This window comes from Sceloporus undulatus, chromosome 6 (assembly GCF_019175285.1).
Source record: "Sceloporus undulatus isolate JIND9_A2432 ecotype Alabama chromosome 6, SceUnd_v1.1, whole genome shotgun sequence".
Classification (NCBI taxonomy): domain Eukaryota; kingdom Metazoa; phylum Chordata; class Lepidosauria; order Squamata; family Phrynosomatidae; genus Sceloporus; species Sceloporus undulatus.
This window is the reverse complement of record NC_056527.1, coordinates 162,064,212-162,081,169: the sequence shown is the minus strand read 5'-3', so window position 1 is coordinate 162,081,169 and position 16,958 is coordinate 162,064,212. Positions and strand designations below refer to the sequence as shown.

Sequence of the window (16,958 nt, the reverse complement as noted above, 5' to 3'; positions counted from 1 at the left end):
GAGTTTACTTGTGGTTTGTAAATGTTTCAGCAAGTGTGATGTTAAGGACAAACGGTACCGTCTTCATCCACCAAATTCCTCTCCTCTATGTTCCCTGCATATTTATGTACAAAGTCCTGCCTGGCATGTATTGTGAACGGTTGATGTGAGATCGGTAAGTGCTTCTGCATAGACAACAGTCATTTTATCATAACAGAGAATGAGATGTTCAAAGATCTAATGAGGAGTTTGGGGGTAAACCCCAAGAAGCCACCAAACGCCAATGGCTCAGATGTCTGATGTAACTAGAAATGTGAAGTTGAAGGCTTTCACGGCTGGCATCCATAGTTTTGGGAAGGTTTTTCAGGCTATGTGGCCATAAACTCTTCTAGAACATGGGCACATAACCTGATAAACCCACAAAAAACTACTTTAGAAATTTTTAATAATAATAATTATAATAATAATATTTATATTTACCGCCGCTCCAACAGATCAAGGTGGGATTACATTTTTAAAGTGCCTCATCCATGCTTTGGTCCAATAGTTGTGTGTTTCAAATCTGTTCTCAGTAGATCATTTTGTTTTGGAGGAATCTAAGTGCACATATGTTCTCTATATAGCTCCAGTTAAAGATGTTAAAAGGGCTACCAGATAAGCTGCCAGGGCTAGGGACAAAACAGCCACTTAACACATCACCAAAAATGAGAAAACGCACCACCAAAATAGAGAAAGAAAGAGCATGCCTATTCACATTAAATTTGCAATGGGAACATATAGGTACTGATGCAAATTTAGAAGTAATTGTAAGTGTATCTCAGTTACAAGTAGATGCATTTCTGAGCATTACTTCTTTAATAGACACTTTGATACGAGAGGCAGAAATAACATGGAAAGAACAGGGATAGGATCCTACACCCCAAAAAAAGAAGAGTGGTTCAGTATATTTCAACAACCTGAAAGCAATAGAGTTGCCTTAGGGTCGCCATAAGTACATTAGAAATGACTTGAAGGCGCATGATGACAATAATTAATATAATATTTAGATAGATAGATAGATAGATAATATAATGTTATATATATATATATATATATATATATATATAGTAATCTAATACTGTATAACAAATATATAGATATATTATAATTAAATAATATAATATTATATAGATATATTATAATTAATATATTAATATATTATAATTAATATAATATATAGGTGTATTATAATTAATAAAATATATTAATATATACATATAATTAAATAATATAAAATAATATATGGATATATTATAATTAATATATAAATATTTATATAATATAATATATAGATATATTATAATATTTATAATATAATCTGTATTAATATATTATAATTACTTAATATATATATATTACAATAAATTAATAAATTAATATATTAATATAATATAGTTATTAATTATATTAATAATTAATATTCAGCATCAGAGGATGGCAATGGCAAACCCTGTCGGAAGAAACTTGCCAAGAAACCCTACAATAGGTTGGCCTTAGGGTCGCCATACATTAAAAAATGACTCTGAGGCACAGGCAACAAAATAGAATTTGCTTGGAAACCTCCAAGGGAGGAGAGGCTTTAGGAGGTTTGCCATTACCTTCCTCTGAGGCTGAGAGAGTGTGACTTGCCCAGGGTCTCCCATTGGGGTTAATGGCTGAGGCAGGATTTGAACCCTGCTCTCCAGTCCAGCACCCAAACCACTACACCACACTGCCTTTCATATAAACACCTATATATCCAATCCTTTCAGCAGCTGCATCTCTCCCTTTTAAAGCAGTGGTCCTTTTTGGTCTTCCAGCTGTTTTGGACTTCAGCTCCCAGAATCCCTCGCCATTGGCCACGATGGCTGAGGCTTCTGGGAGTTGAAGTCCAAAGACCTGACAGTAATCACTCTTATTAAAGCACTGTAATTCCTGCCCTTTTTGGTTTAGGTTGCCCCGCCCCTTTTCCTGTTTATTTATTTTTAATCATTTATATTTACACTTATTTTTATACAATTTTATTTACACTCTGGCGTCCTCCGGGATCGAACTCGCAACCTTGTGGCTGCAGTACAGTACCTGCGCTTAACCACTGCGCCACTCAAGGCTTCACACCAAAAGCCTCCAGGCCCCGCCTTCTCTTGCGTGTGCTGTTGTTTTTTTCCCCTTCCCCTTTCGCTTTCCGCCCTCCTGGCTGACTTCCGCCAATCAGCGCCCGCCCGTGTTGTTTTTTCCGAACGGGGCGGGGCTACGAGGCAAAGAAAGAGGGCGGGGCAAAAAGTTTCTAGAGAAGACTCCGAGGAAGAGCGAGAGAGAGGCGAGCGAGGGTTGGCTCTTGTGGCCCCAGGACCCTTCCGCTGCCCCCCTTCCGCTGTGGAGGCAGGTGAGAGAGCGCATGCGCGGCCCTCAGGGTTCTATGGCTTATCCCCTCAAAGAGAGGAAAGGGGGGTTCTAGGTCAAGGAACTTGCCTTGGACTACAACTCCCAGCAGCCACACCCTGTGAGCCTTCCATATCTGGTGCCCCCACCCATATTCCAAGGGCTTTTCTTGACCTTGGGCTGATGGGAGTTGTAATCCAAGAGGTATTTGAAGGGCTACAGGTTTCCCCTTTATGCTTTAAAAGGCGTTTCCTGACGTTGGGCTGATGGGAGTTGTAGTCCAAGAAGTATCTTTAGGGCTACAGTTCCTACCCCATATGTTTAAAGGGGTTTTCTTGACCATGTGCTGATGGGAGTTGTAGTCCAAGAGGTATTTGAAGGGCTACAGGTTTCTCCCTCATGTTTAAAAGGGTTTTCCTGACCATGAACTGATGGGAGTTGTAGTCCAAAAAGTATATTGAGGGCTACAGTTCCCCCCTCCATGTTCAAAGGGGTTTTCCTGACTATGAGTTGATGGGAGTTGTAGTCCAAGAAGGATCTTGAGCGTTACAGGTCTCCCCCATGTTCAAAGGGTTTTTCCTGACCTTGAGCTGATGGGAGTTGTAGTCCAAGGAATATTTGGAGGGCCACAGCTTCCCCCTTTATGTTCTAAGTGGTTTCTCTAGCCTTTTGTCCTATTAACCTGGGCTGATGGGACTTGCAGTCCAGTAAATAGAGGGTCACAGGTTCATGTTTTAGGGAGTTTCCCTGGACTTGTATCATATTGACTGGGGCTGATGGGAGTTGTAGTCCAAGAAATATCTGGATTCACAGGTTTTAACAACCCTTCCCCCCCCCCCCCCCCCCAATCTGTTCTAGTGGGTTTCCCTAGCCTTGTGTCTTGCTGACTATGGGACTTGCATTCCAGTAAATAGAAGACCACAGGGACTTGTAGTCCAGTATATAGAGGGTCTAGCCTTCAGTCGTGTTGATTTGTGATTATGGGACTTGTAGTACAAGAAATGTCTGCAGGGCCACAGGTTGTTGTTGTTGTTGTTGTTATTATTATTATTATATTTATTTATATCCCGCCTTTCTCCCAAGACTGGGACTCATGCGGTTTGCAACATTAAAAAAACACCATAGAGTTAAAAACATACAAAAACAATACGGGATTTGCCTAACCTTCAGGCTGATGGGACTTAGAGTCCAAGGAACATCTGGACGGCCACAGGTTCTCCCCCCATGTTCTGAGTGGTTTTCTAGAGTTGGGTCTATGTTGTTTTGGGATTGATGGGATTTGTAACCCAAAAGGCATCTGGAAAGGCAGAAGTTAAAAAGGAGAATATGAAGAGCGTACCTTGGGTAAGTCACACTCTCTCAGCCTCAGAGGATGGCAATGGCAAACCCTCTATGAAGAAACTTGCTAAGGACTTCCCCCATGATCGGGTCCAACTTCATTGCTATTGTCTACCTTCAGATCATTTCAGACTAATGGGGACCCTAAGGCCAACCTATCATGGGGTTTCCTTGGCAAGATTTGTTCAGAGGAGGTTTGCCATTGCCTTCCTCTGTGGCTGAGAGAGTGTGACCAAGGTCATCCAGTGGGTTTCATGCCCAAGCCAGGAATCAAACCCTGAGTCATAGTCCAACACTCAAACCACTACTATGACTTGAAGGCTCATAACAACAACAACAACAACAGGTCCTCTTCTTCTTTGGAGAAGACTACTGGGCCTTCAAGTCATCTGTTGACTTTATTTTATTTACAGTCAGCCCTTATACACTGGTTTTTTATACAGTACAAAAATTCAGGGTGAAAACAAAAGCAGCTAATATCATCAAACAGTATTTTAAAACAGTATAACATTTGCATTAAAAGACATACATAAAGTTGAAATTCGTAGGGTTTTCTTAGGCAAGGAAGACTCAGAGGTGGTTTTTGCCAGATCCTTGCTCAGAAATTTCGCCTATAGCACCTATAGGTGTTCATTGGTGGTCTCCCATCCAAGTACTAACCAGGGGCTGACTCTGCTTAGCCTAGATCAAATGATATCTGGTGCATTCAGGGTACTTAGGCCACTTGCATCCTTCCTAAACTCAATTAGGGCTGAGGCTTAAATATGGGCCTAAAATGGCCTAAAAGTTACGAGGGCAAAAGCGAGGAACTTCTGGACCTTCAGTTGTTGTTGACTTGAATTCCCAGCAGCCTCATTAAATGGATTATGAAAGATGTAGGCCAAAATATGTGGAAGGTTCACATGGGTGGAAATTCTAGTGTAGCGCTTCTGAAGTTATCCAAGATATGGGACTGGGTATTATTATTGTTGTTGTTGTTGTTGTTGTTGTTTTATTTCCCCCAGAGATGGGTACCATAGTACCAGCACCAAGTAGGCAATGTTAAATCTTGACTTTTTAATCGCATATGTACCGTCATCTCTCTGAATTCAAAGGCAACCATTCCGTGAATTCAGAAATGTGCATATGTTCAAGCCCCATAGGCTTGAATGGACGCACTCTCCCATCGCGTGCGCCACAGGCACCATTAACCTTCCATGAATAATCAGAACCGCGCATCTCAAGTCTGTGAAAACGGAGGGGAGTCTGTATTCTTATGAGTGCATTTTAACAGTTTTATAGTACAGTATTGTATTTTAACTGTTCGTTTGTGTGTTTTTTATTGTGTTTTGTATTTTGACATGCTGCACCCCGCCTTTGAGAGAGCCAGCATGGCGTAGTGGTTTGCGCGTTGGACTGTGACTCTGGAGACCAGGGTTCGATTCCCAGCTCAGCCATGAAACCCATGGAGTGACCTTGTGCAAGTCATATGCTCTCAGCCTCAGGGGAAGGCAGTGGCTAAACCTCCTCTGAACAAACCCTGTGATAGGGTCGCCATAAGGACTTGAAGGCACACAACAGCAACAAAAACAATCAAAGGAGTGTCGTCTTTTACCCTCCTGTGCAGATCCAAGTGGAATTCGGGATTATTGCCAATAGTATTGCCAATAGTATAGAGAGTTGGCACTGAAAGGGACCCAGGAAAGCAATAGGAATCTGTACTTTGGAGGATCTTACAATGAAGGAAATGCAATGAAAAAGTAGAGCTCTGCTGACCACCTGCTGCACCCAAAAGTCATCTTATCTTTTGCTTTTCCTGGCATGTTCCAAGTACAAGATAAGGAACAGAGGATCCTCGTAGTAGGGGTTACAGATGGGTGGAGTAAGTGGCATGCATATGATTTGTACCTGCCCTTCCTTTGGAGAACTGTTGAATTTTCCTTTAATTTTTACAATACCTGGAGGGCCACAAGTTGCCTGCCCTTATTCTATTGAAAATAGGTATATGTGTGTGGGTGTGGGGGGGGGGGGGATTGTAAGAGTAATTTGTTGTTGATGTTGTGTGTCTTCATGGTGACTCTATTGTGGGACTCCTTGGCAAGATTTCATAGAATTAAATATACAGAGAACCCAATAACTATCCAATCTAATCTCAGGCCATGCAGGAAGACACAATGAAAACATCCCCAAGATGGCCATCCAGCCTCTGCTTAAAAACCTCCAAAGATGGAGAGGTTCAGAGGAGGCTTGCCATTGCCTTCCTCTGAGGCTGAGAGAGTGTGCCATGCCCAGGGTCTCTCAGTGGGTTTCATGGCTGAGCTGGGAATCGAACCCTGGTTCTCCGGAGTCATTGGTCCAAAACACCCTGCAAAAACAATCCAGTTTAAGACCGCTTGAACTGCCCTGGCTCAGTGCTAGGGAATTCTGGAAACTGTAGTATTGTGAAGCATTTAGCCTTCTCTGTCAGAGAACCCAGGTACAACAACAACTAAAATTGAGCTGAGACAAGGCAGTTAAAGTGGTCTCAAGCTGGGTTATTTCTGCAGTGTGTATTGGGCCATAGTCCACTGGCTCCTTTTCAAGAGTAATACGATATGGATTGGCAAATCTTAGCACCCACCTTGAAAGGTCAGTGAATTGCAAACTGGTTTGTGGTGTGGGGAGTGGGAGGAGGATGTGGGGTGATGTGCATCCTCACCGCCCCCAACAAATAAACATGCTGACGGAAGTGAGTTTCACCTCAGATGGTTGCTGCTGTTGTCCCCAGCTGCTCTGCCCTGAAGGGGTTATGTGAGTCAATCTGATGACTGAATATTCAGAAAACATGTAGTTGCTGGTTAGTAATGTCTGTGTGCTTGAATTGCAGATATGGAGATCTTACTTATACAGGGCCAGCATGGCGTAGTGGTTTGAGCATCAGACTAGGACTCTGGAGACCAGAGTTCAAATTCCAGCTTGGCTTTGGAAAACCACTGAGTGATCCTGGGCAAGTCACACTCTCTCAGCCAGTCACCATAAGTTGGAAATGACTCGAAGGCGCATGGCAAGGGTATGAATTGTGTGGCCCTTAGGGTCGCCATAAGTCAGAAACGACTTGAAGGCACACAACAGCAAGAATGGTCCAAAATGCATTGCAGAAATAATCCAGTTTGAGACCACTTTAACTGTCCTGGCTCAGTGCTAGGGAATCATGGGAATTGTAGTTTATTTTGATCTCTGGATTCTCTAGCATCAAACCTGGGCAGAAACTGATGCGTTTTGGTTTTGCACCTAAATATTTTAAAGTCACTCCAATAAATATGGGGTTCAGGGATGCACTTCTGTCATCTTGAATTCAGCCCAACTTGTCTGGTATGTTTTTCTGTGCTTTGAAAGTTTTGTTTCTGTTGTTGTTGTTGTGTGCCTTCAAGTCATTTCAACTTACTCTAAGGTGGTGAACCTATCATGGGGTTTTCTTGGCAAGTTCCTTTAGAGGGAGGCTTGCCTTTGCCTCCTCTGAGGCTGAGAGAGTGTGCCCTGCCCAAGGTCACAGGAACAACAAGATCTTACTTAATGTGGCAGGGACAGAGGGTTGCCAAACAGTTAGCTGCTAAGGACCTGTTGTGGTTGCACTTTGTCGTATTATTGCATGATTCTTCTGCTAACCTGGTTTGGGTATTGCTTTTGGGTTCCTGTTCTCTGTTTCAGAAGCAGTTTACTTCAATCTCAGTGGGATTAAGTCCCAGAACTCTAGCCTCAGTGTTTGTCATTTTTTTATGTTGGCCTGAATCCTGTTTGTTATTCCCAACGAAAACAAACCCATTGAATTGATTGTTGACTGATGAGTCAGTATTAACATAAATTCCATAAATGAAATTCAGTAGGCCTGTTTTGAACAGAATTAGAACTGGGAGCTTTGTCTTCGGCTACCAATTCTCATTGTCATCCTGGTGGCTAAATTGTGTCCTTAGCAATAACTAACTAACTAACAATTGTGGTTTAATCTGATGAATGTATAACCTGTTACGGAAAAGCTCCAGTCAGAAGAAGGTCTAACATAATATAAACTGTCTGGGGGCAAGAGGACATAAAAATGCCTGTATTTTAAACCATTACAAGTATCTACATCCTGTTTTCTTAAATCCAAATGTGGCACAATGAGATTGGCTTCCTGAGCATCAAGTAAAATCGATGATGATGAAGATGATGATGATTTTATTTATTTATATCCTGCTTTTCTCCCAGAATAGGGACCCAAAGCGGCTAACAAAATTCAAAACAGTACAAGTTAAAGACAACGAAAAACATTAAAATGTAAATACAAAATTTAAACAATTTTTCAAAAGTTAAAAACATTATGCACTAAACTTTAAAATATATTAAAAGCACTATACAAAATTCTATGCAAACCTTGCACAGCATTGAATCTATCCAGTGTAATTACACTTGCTCCTATTCCCCCCCTCTTACCTCAAACTTTGGTTCTCCAGCTATTTTGGACTTCAGCTCCCAGAAGCCCCAGCCAACATGGCCAAAAGTCAGGAATTCTGGGAGCTTAAATCCAAAACTACTGGAGGACAAACTTTAAGAATCTCTGGAGTAAAGGGAATTTTTGCGGGGAGAGGAGGAATAGTTAGTACCTTCGCTTTATTTAGTGTGGTGTTACGTCTGCCGAGGAATGCAGCATTCAATGCATGTATACCTGTTTTTCCCCATGTTGTTTTCGAGTACCTTAGGTTGCCAAATCTTCCACTAGCAATGTATTATTAAGCCAAGTCTTGTCAGGCACAAACCCTGCAGCAGCAGGAGTACATCCAGTGCTAAACTGCCTGTAGTTAACAGACTATTCAGATGTCCCCTGAAGTTTTTGAAATAAACTTTGTCCAGAGGCATAGTCTTTTTGTAGCATTGGTGAATATGTGGGTGCTCTACTGTGGATCATGAAATGCAATATACAGTGGTCCCTCCACATTCACTGGGGTTAGGTGTGAATAACCCCTGTGAATGTGGAAAAACCACAAATAAAAGAACATTGGATGTTGAACATTGGTTTGAGCATTGGACTACGACTGTGGAGACCAGTGTCCAAATCCCGGCTCAGCCATGTAAACCCACTGGGTGATCTTTGCCAAGTCACACTCCCTCAGCCTCTGAGGATGGCAAGGACAACCCCCCTATGAAGAAACTTGCTAAGAAAACCTCAGATAGGGTCACCATAAGTTGGAAATGATTTGAAGGCACACAACAACAAAGCAAGAGTAGGAATTGTGTGGTCCTTTCGGATATTGTTGAACTGAAACTCCTAGTTTTCATCACAATTGGCTGTGTTGGCTAAGACAGCTTGGTGCTTCAGACCAAGAACATCTGGATAGACACATAATTCCCCTCTTGCTGTAACAGATAGGGAGTTGGAAGCATTAGTATAAGCAAACAGTTGATTAGTTGCTTTTTAGGAATGTGTCTGCCTGCTATGCTTTTCAAGGGTTCATGGCTAGCATGTGAGAAAAGTTCGAGACTCAGTTTCTCCCCAGCATGCTATCTTTCTGTGTCAAAGGAAATTCTGTGTATGATGATACATTCAATAATGCAATTCTCCCAGCTGTTGAAGAAGTACAAACCAAAAGTAAGCTTACCACCAGTGCTGGCCCCAGGTTTGAGGGTCCTCAAAATGACCGGGAGCCAGAAGAACTCTGGACTGAAGCCAGAGACTTTGTCAGGGAGTAATGCAAAAGGACAATATCTGTAGCCATAAAGAAAGAGAAGTTTCAGTGGATGACAGATGAAACTCTTCAAGCCATTAAGCAGGGAAAGAGACAGAGTCAGACCCCTGAATGCAACTGTTCAATGACTTGTGTGCAAGGATAAGGAGAGCTACTATAATAATCAATGCACAGAAATGTAGGTGATCAAACAAAAGAGGCAGAACAAGAAACCCTCTTTCACAAGATCTGAAAAATTAAAGTGAAATTTAAACTAAGAGTGACAATGCTCTGTGCCCACTGGGAAGACATTACATGATCAAGGAACAATAAAAATGAGGGTGGAAATAATGCACAGAAGAACTACATAAAAGAGGTGACAGGAAGGTGACAGATTCATTCGAGGAAGAACCAACGCCAAGGCTAACCTCCAATTTTAGAAAGTGAAGTGGAGGCTGCACTCAGAGCTCATGGGAGAAATAAATCACCAGGAGTAGAGCTACTTCAGATTACAGAGACAGAATTTACTCTGCTTCTAGCTAAAATCTGTCAACAAATATGGACGCATTCATTGGTAAAGTAGAAGGCTGTAGAAGAGGAGGAGGACCAGATGGATAGACTTATTCAAGGAAGCCACAGTGGCCCTGAGTCTGCAAAACCTGAGCAGGGCTGTTGATGACAGAGGGACTTGGAGGACCTGGTCTGCACTACTGCCCAGATGGAAAGAGCAAATCCAGCAGAGCAGTGACTCTCAGATTTTGGTCTCCAGATGTTTTAGACTTCAGGTTCCTAAACTCCTTACCACTGGCCAAGCTGACGGGAGGTGGTGGTGGTACTGGGAACTGAAGTCCCAAACATCTGGATCTCCACCGTTTGAAAACCACTGAAGTAGAGGGTGATGTTCCACCGTCTCACTCCTGTCATTCTTTTCTTGTTTAGTGAAGGCCATTACAAAGACAACAGACACAAGGAAGAGGAGTCTCCAGTGGTTGAGTGTTTTACTGATCCCAACCCTGATGTTTGCCATATTCACCACTTCAGAGAGAACAAGGCCACAAATCAGACCTGTTTGCATTTTCATGCTTGTTGAGGATTCATTATCTTCTTACATCATTGCCTTTTATCTTGAAATCAGAGCTGGAGAACATTTCCACTGCCAGTTGTATATAACGTGGTGTTCTTAGTGCTGTGTTGACAAAAGGACTGGTGGCGGGCAACACAACGCAGCTTTACAAGTGTGCTCTGCGGCCTTTTTACCTTCAAATCTATGCCTGAACATGTTTCTAACTTCAGCTTTGCCCAAGAAAAAAGAAAGCCAAGCACAGAGGTTGGGTTGTTTTCTAGAAAAGATCAGTGTGGTACTTTGCTATTGCAGACTCCCATTTAATGTTAGCAAGAGGCTACTGTGTGGTTTAAGTCTGGTACATAATCAAACGCATAACATCTGCTCTGAAGTCTTATATAGAACAGTAAAAACTCTATCTCCTCTTCAGTTATCCTTATAAAACTGTCTTTGAATAACTTTGTTTCTTGCTAGAATTGTAGATGCTTATCGCATGATAGCACAGTTGCGGGTTTGAGACGAGTTTGAGTTCTATGGAGTTTGTCATACGAAGGAGATCAGGGGTTTATCCCGTGAATATCCCGGGGAAATCATGTAATTATGCGAAACAACTTCACATGACATCAAACAAAACGCGCCATTAAAGTGGTCACAAAGAAGCATTAAGGCACATCTTTTTACTTTCAGGATTTCCATGACAATGCATTTCCGGTATCACTTCGTCTTGTAATTATTCCTCAATTATTCCTTAGCTTCAGCTCATTGATAACTTCTATTGCTGGTCTTGAAACTCTTTCTCATTTGTCAATACCATTCAGACATTGAGGCACCCAGAAATCAAAAGCTGATCTTAGGATATAAAATGAAAATGCATTAGTTTCTTTTGCAGGGGATGAGTGAATATTTTTTCCTGAAAAAATGGAAACCAGGTACAGACATATATATGCCATTGGTATATGAGGATGTCTATGTCTGTACCTGTCTTCCACTTCGCCAAATGCATCTGAGGAAGTAGACTGAAGTTTGCGAAGGCTCATGCTGCCAATTTCTTTCTTTCAGTTAGTCTCAAACGTGCTACAAGATCTCTCTATGTACTGATTCCACAGACTAACATGGCTATACTGTATCTTTGAATTCTTTGGCATGGAACTGTTATAGATGGGAGAGGTCTGGCAGTCCTAATTCAACATTGCAAATCATAATTGAATACGCTGAAGCTCAGAACAGACTTTGAAGAGCCAGGCACTCCAAATCTTCGGTCTGGAGGGGGGAAATCTTACCATTTTTTCTTCCATATTATTATTATTATTATTATTATTATTATTATTATTATTTCAAGTTCCTTGAAATTTATGAAGAAAGGTAGGAAATCCTGGAAACTTCTTATCCAAACCTACATTCTCTTACAGCCAGTGTGTGTTTGCATTATTTATTCAGTATTTTTCTCTGCCCTTTTGGTTCAACTGCCCAACATTTCTAGGGCAGCTGAACCACTCTTAAAACCAGTGGTTTGTCATTTTTAGTTATTTTCACATACCTCTAACTTCAGTATGCATCTGGGATTGTCAGGTATGAAGCAAAACTTGCTAGGTAGGCACCTGTGGTTGCCAAGGGAGAGGTTTTAACTGTTCCGTCACCCTCAAGCCCAGTTTCTATTTTGTTGGGTCAGGATGTAATGCGCCAAGCAACTTAGTGCCTGCTGGGTTAATTTCAGCACTCCGAAATAATGGCACGGCTTGCTGGTGTATCTATGCACCTTTTGCTATTGCTTGAAATCGTTTAATTGTCTGTGTTTTAGCAAAAAAAAATTATCTCGCCTAGTCTGAAGCTTGTCTCATTTTGCACATGGAGTCAAGGGGAATGGGACAGGGGCACAACTGAGCTTCTGCCACATTTCAAGATCCTAAAAGGGCTCCTGCCATAGTTTCCATATCTTAGAATATGACCTGGCAGGTCCTTGCCATAGGTCCTGGGGTTATGTTCTCTCCTTTCTCATCTAAATTATGGGCGTAAGATGAGAATGCAAGCTGCCAAATTGGTCGAGGCTCGCCTTAGGTGCCCTCGGAAAAGCCTATTTGTTTTTGTCTTGGAAATTTTTTTTGGCTTCCATACAATTAGCAAACGGGGAGGAGGGTGGGAGGCTACTGTTCCTTCTCCTGTTAGCAGAAATGTTGGCAGGAGCGATAAAGAATATTTAGGGAGAAATATTCCCCAAATGCTTTCCCTCAAGTAATAGAGCCACAGACTGTGTTTGATGATTTCAGTGCTACTTTTGGTTGTGCAAGAATTTTTGAAAGCCGCCATGAGAGTTCAATTTAAAATCACACAGCCTTTTCCTAGAATGATAAGAACTCTGGAAGCTCGCATATATTCAATCAGGACACCGATTCAAGTAACTCAGTGTTGTCTTTGCCTTAGCAGCTTTTCACAAGGTGCTTTTCAGTGAAGATATTGAGAATTAAACCCAAGCCCTTTTTTAGATTTGCCTCTGCTGCTGAAAGCTGACCTCCTCATGGGTCATGTAGGACTACAGGATCTTTGGGAATGGATTTGGAGTGACTATATGTTTGCTAGTCTCTGAGGCTGCATCCACATGGCAGCAATAATCCAGTTTGACCCCAATGTAACTGCTTTCGTTCCATGCTAAGGAATTCTGGGAATTGTAGCTTGTTGTGGCACCAGCTCTCTCTGACAGAGAAGGTCTCACAAAGCTACCATTCCCAAAATTCTGTAGCATTGAGCCATGGCAGTTAAAGTGGTGTTGGATCAGATTATTTCTGCAGTGCAGATGTAGCCTGAGACTGGTTGCAGACTAGATAACAGGCTAAAAAATAAATGTGCAGTCTCTGAGTTGTGTGGGTTTCATGTGCTTCCTTGGATCACTATAATGACAGGGGACAGCTGTAAACTAACTGGGGATCTAAATCCCACTTCTCAGACTTCAGGTCTTCCCTGGCTTCTGATTGCAATACAAGACCAAGTTAATCTTTGTGGTTGTCAAACATTACACTGTGATTAGACAGCCTCCTTTCTCCCCTGCTCTGTCCTCAATCCTCTTGACTCTGTGCTTGATACCAGTTGTGCATCCATATGTTGCCGTTTGTTTTCAGAGAACAAGGCAGCCATTCTTCTGGTGCTGCATCTTTCACAAAGGACTTTCCAAAGCAGATTTTGATTTGGGAGAGAACTTTGCCTAGTAGTTATTTGTGTGTTTCAGATTGCATGGTCAGGTCTCCAAATCAGCAATAAGGGACAGGATTGACAGTTAGGAACTCAGTGTTAACAAACTTGGGTTCTACCTAAAACCAAATGAAAGTATTTTTTCAAAAATATTTTTTGTTCAGCCTACTAGATTACATTTCTTAAGCACATACCTTAAATTTTTCAACTTCATATTTAAAAACAACATGGAAGTGTTGACTGCAGTTAGTTTAGCCATTTATTTCTCTATAAAATCAATATATTGTCTATATTCACATGATGGACATATTTCTGTTTTTAGGAAAGGCCTGGAGCCTTAAAAATTGGATTTATTTATTTATTTATTTTGGCTATATAAAAGGAAAAGCTCTTCAACATTCAGATAGGGCACCTCTCCTGTATTATGGGACATCCTATATAATACAGGACACTTGGCAACCACCCTAGTTGTAGAAATTTAGTTTGAGGCATTTATTGCTTGAAGTTCTGCATTTGGGTTGCTGGATTTTTGTTCTTAAATTGGATGGGCATAGATAGTTGGATGTGTAGCATAGTGATTTGAGTGTTGGACTGTGAAGACCAGGGTTCAATTTCCTGCTCGGGCATGAAACCCACTGGGTGACCTTGGGAAAGTCACACGCTCTCAGCCTCAGAAGATGGCGATGGCAAGAAACGTGCCAAGAAAACCCCACGATAGCTTTGCCTTGAAGTTGCCATAAGTCGGAAACAAGTTGAAGACACACAACAACAACAACAACAAGGTAGTTGGATGCAGCCATTCATTCTGAGCGCTTTCTCCCATGCCAAGGAGATTTCAGCATAAGGCTCATAACCCACCCACTGACCCACCCCTGACTTCTTACAGCACTAAAGGCCTCCTGGAGGTACCCTCTAATGGATCTCAGCTGTTTAGTCCCATATATGAGCCAAGACAGAGAGAAATGGAAGTGAGCAGCTGATGTATGTAAGAGGAGATCCTAGAAAGCCCGAGGCTGGAGGGGGTGGGTGGGAGAGATGAATCTGAGTTATTGATTCTGAACGGTTTATGTTGAGGGTTTCAGATCCAGACAAAATGTTAAGAAGAAGAGGTATTATGATAGCCCTATTTAAGCATTTGAAGGGGTGTCATATTGAGGATGCAGCAAGCTTTTTTTCTGCTGCTCCAGAGAATAGGAACCAGAAAAATGGATAAAAGATATAGGAAAAGAGATTCCACCTCAACGTTGGGAGGAACTTCCTGAGAGTAAGAACTGTTCGACAGTGGAACACACTCCCTTGGAGTGCAATGGAGTCTCCTTCTTTGGAGGTCTTTAAACAGAGGCTGGATGACCATCTTTTGGGGGTGATTTGTGAGTTCCTGCATGGCAGAATGGGGTTGGACTGGATGGCCCTTGGGGTCTCTTCCAACTCTATGATTCTGTCATTCTAAGAGTCATGTTGGATTATACCAAAGGCAGTGACTAGACTTACAGTGACTAGCTAGACACCTATGGTCATGTTTCCCAGCAACTGGTATAGAAAGGCACACAGCCTCCAGCACTGGAGATATGAGATAAATGACTAGTTGCTGTTGAGTCTTATCTTCCATGATGCAATGTTGAGGGTTTCAGCTGGCCTCCATTCTCATCTTCTCCCTGGATTTCTTTTTCCCAAATGCTCTGAGAGCCAGCATGGTGTAGTGGTCTCAGTGCTGGACCAGGACTCTGAGAGACCAGGTTCGAATCCTCACTCAGCCATGGAAATCCACTGGGTGAACTTGAGTAAATCATGCTCTCCCGTTCTCTGAGGAAGGCGATGGCAACCACAGATTTTTATGCATGGATTCAAGCGTCTTTGGCTTGAAAATATTTTTAAAATATATAAATTCCAAAAAGCAAACCTTGATTTTGCCATTTTATATAAGGACCATCACTTTACTATCTGTTGTATTGAACATTGATGAATTTTGGTGTCCACGCTGGGTCCCGGAACCAAACCCAAGCAGATTCCAAGGGCCCACTATAATATAAGTGAGTTTTGTTTTGTTTTTCAACACAGCACTTGTTCACAGAGTCTAAGCATGTACTGAAATTGGATTGTGGAAGGTGTATTTTGCAGAAACACATTCATTGTTGTTAACCACCCTCAAATCAATCTCAACTCATGGCAATCCTGTGGATGAGACACCTCCAAGAGTCCCTATCCTTAACTATTTTTCTAAGGCTAAGATCTTGCAGTTTCATACCCATTACCTCCTTAATTGTGTCCATCCGTCTAACATGTGGTCTTCCTCTCCTTCTACATTCCTCCATCTTTCCTAGCATTATTGTCTTTTCTTATGACTCATGCCTTCTCATGGCGTGCCCAAAGTACGACAGCCTTAGTCATCTTTGCCTCTAGGGCAGATTCAGGCTTGATCTGTTGCAGGACCCATTTATTTGTTCTTTTTGCTGTCCACAGTACCCTCAGCACTCTTCTCCAGCTCCACATCTCAAATGAATTTATTCTCTTTATATCCATTTTCTTAACTGGCCAGCTCTCTCATCCATACATGGTGATGGGGAATACTATTGCTTGTATATATGTTTGTACAGGCGCCCCTCCTTTCTCGTGGACTTGAGGTGCACAGGTCTTGAATATTCACGGAGGGGTGACCTCTGTTATTTCCAGTCGGGTGCACCCCTGCAGCATACACCTCACATGTGCTCATGGGCATGGGCCCCATTCAAGCATATGGAGCTTGAAGATCAGCGAGTCTCCATTTTTGCAGGGAGGGGGGGGGCCGGGATGGATCCCCCACAAAAACAAAGAGCTGACTGTATATATATATGTGTGTGTATATATATATATAGATATATAAATATATAGATATAGGGCAGTGATGGCGAACCTATGGCACACATGCCAGAGGTGGCACTCGGAGCCCTCTCTGTGGGCACATGTGCCATCGTCCCAGCACAGAGATTGCCAGAGTTTGTTACTAGAAAGCCAGAGGGATATTGCACATTGCAATAAATAAGTGGGTTTTGGGTTGCAGTTTGGGCACTCGGCCTCAAAAAGGTTCACCATCACTGATATAGGGGGTATGTTTCTAATATATATAGAGAGGGAGGGGGGGAAGATGACACAAAAACGTGTGTTTCTGCTATATATATGTATACACACACACACACACACACACGCATATATGTAGCAGAAACACACACCCTATATAGAGATATAGGGTGATACCCCCCCTCTAAATATAGGGTGTGCATTTTGCATAAACATGTTCTAAATCTAATGCAAAATCCATTTTTCAAGTAGTGACCTGAAAAACCTGGCGACTGGTGTGGTCAAGA

The 16,958-nt window shown here is 42.1% G+C and overlaps 1 protein-coding gene across 5 annotated transcripts in view; it reads left to right on the top strand.

Annotated features, from left to right (window-relative positions):
* Nucleotides 1-16,958, top strand: part of ZFAND6 (zinc finger AN1-type containing 6) — a 66,546-nt gene continuing 49,588 nt past the window's right edge. For 2 of the 5 annotated variants that reach the window (XM_042472212.1, XM_042472207.1), the window contains exon 1: nt 2,257-2,383. The gene's annotated coding sequence lies outside the window, so the exon portion shown is untranslated. Of the gene's footprint in view, nt 155-2,256; nt 2,384-16,958 lie in introns of those variants that run through there. The other 3 variants (XM_042472211.1, XM_042472213.1, XM_042472210.1) reach the window with 3 other exon arrangements.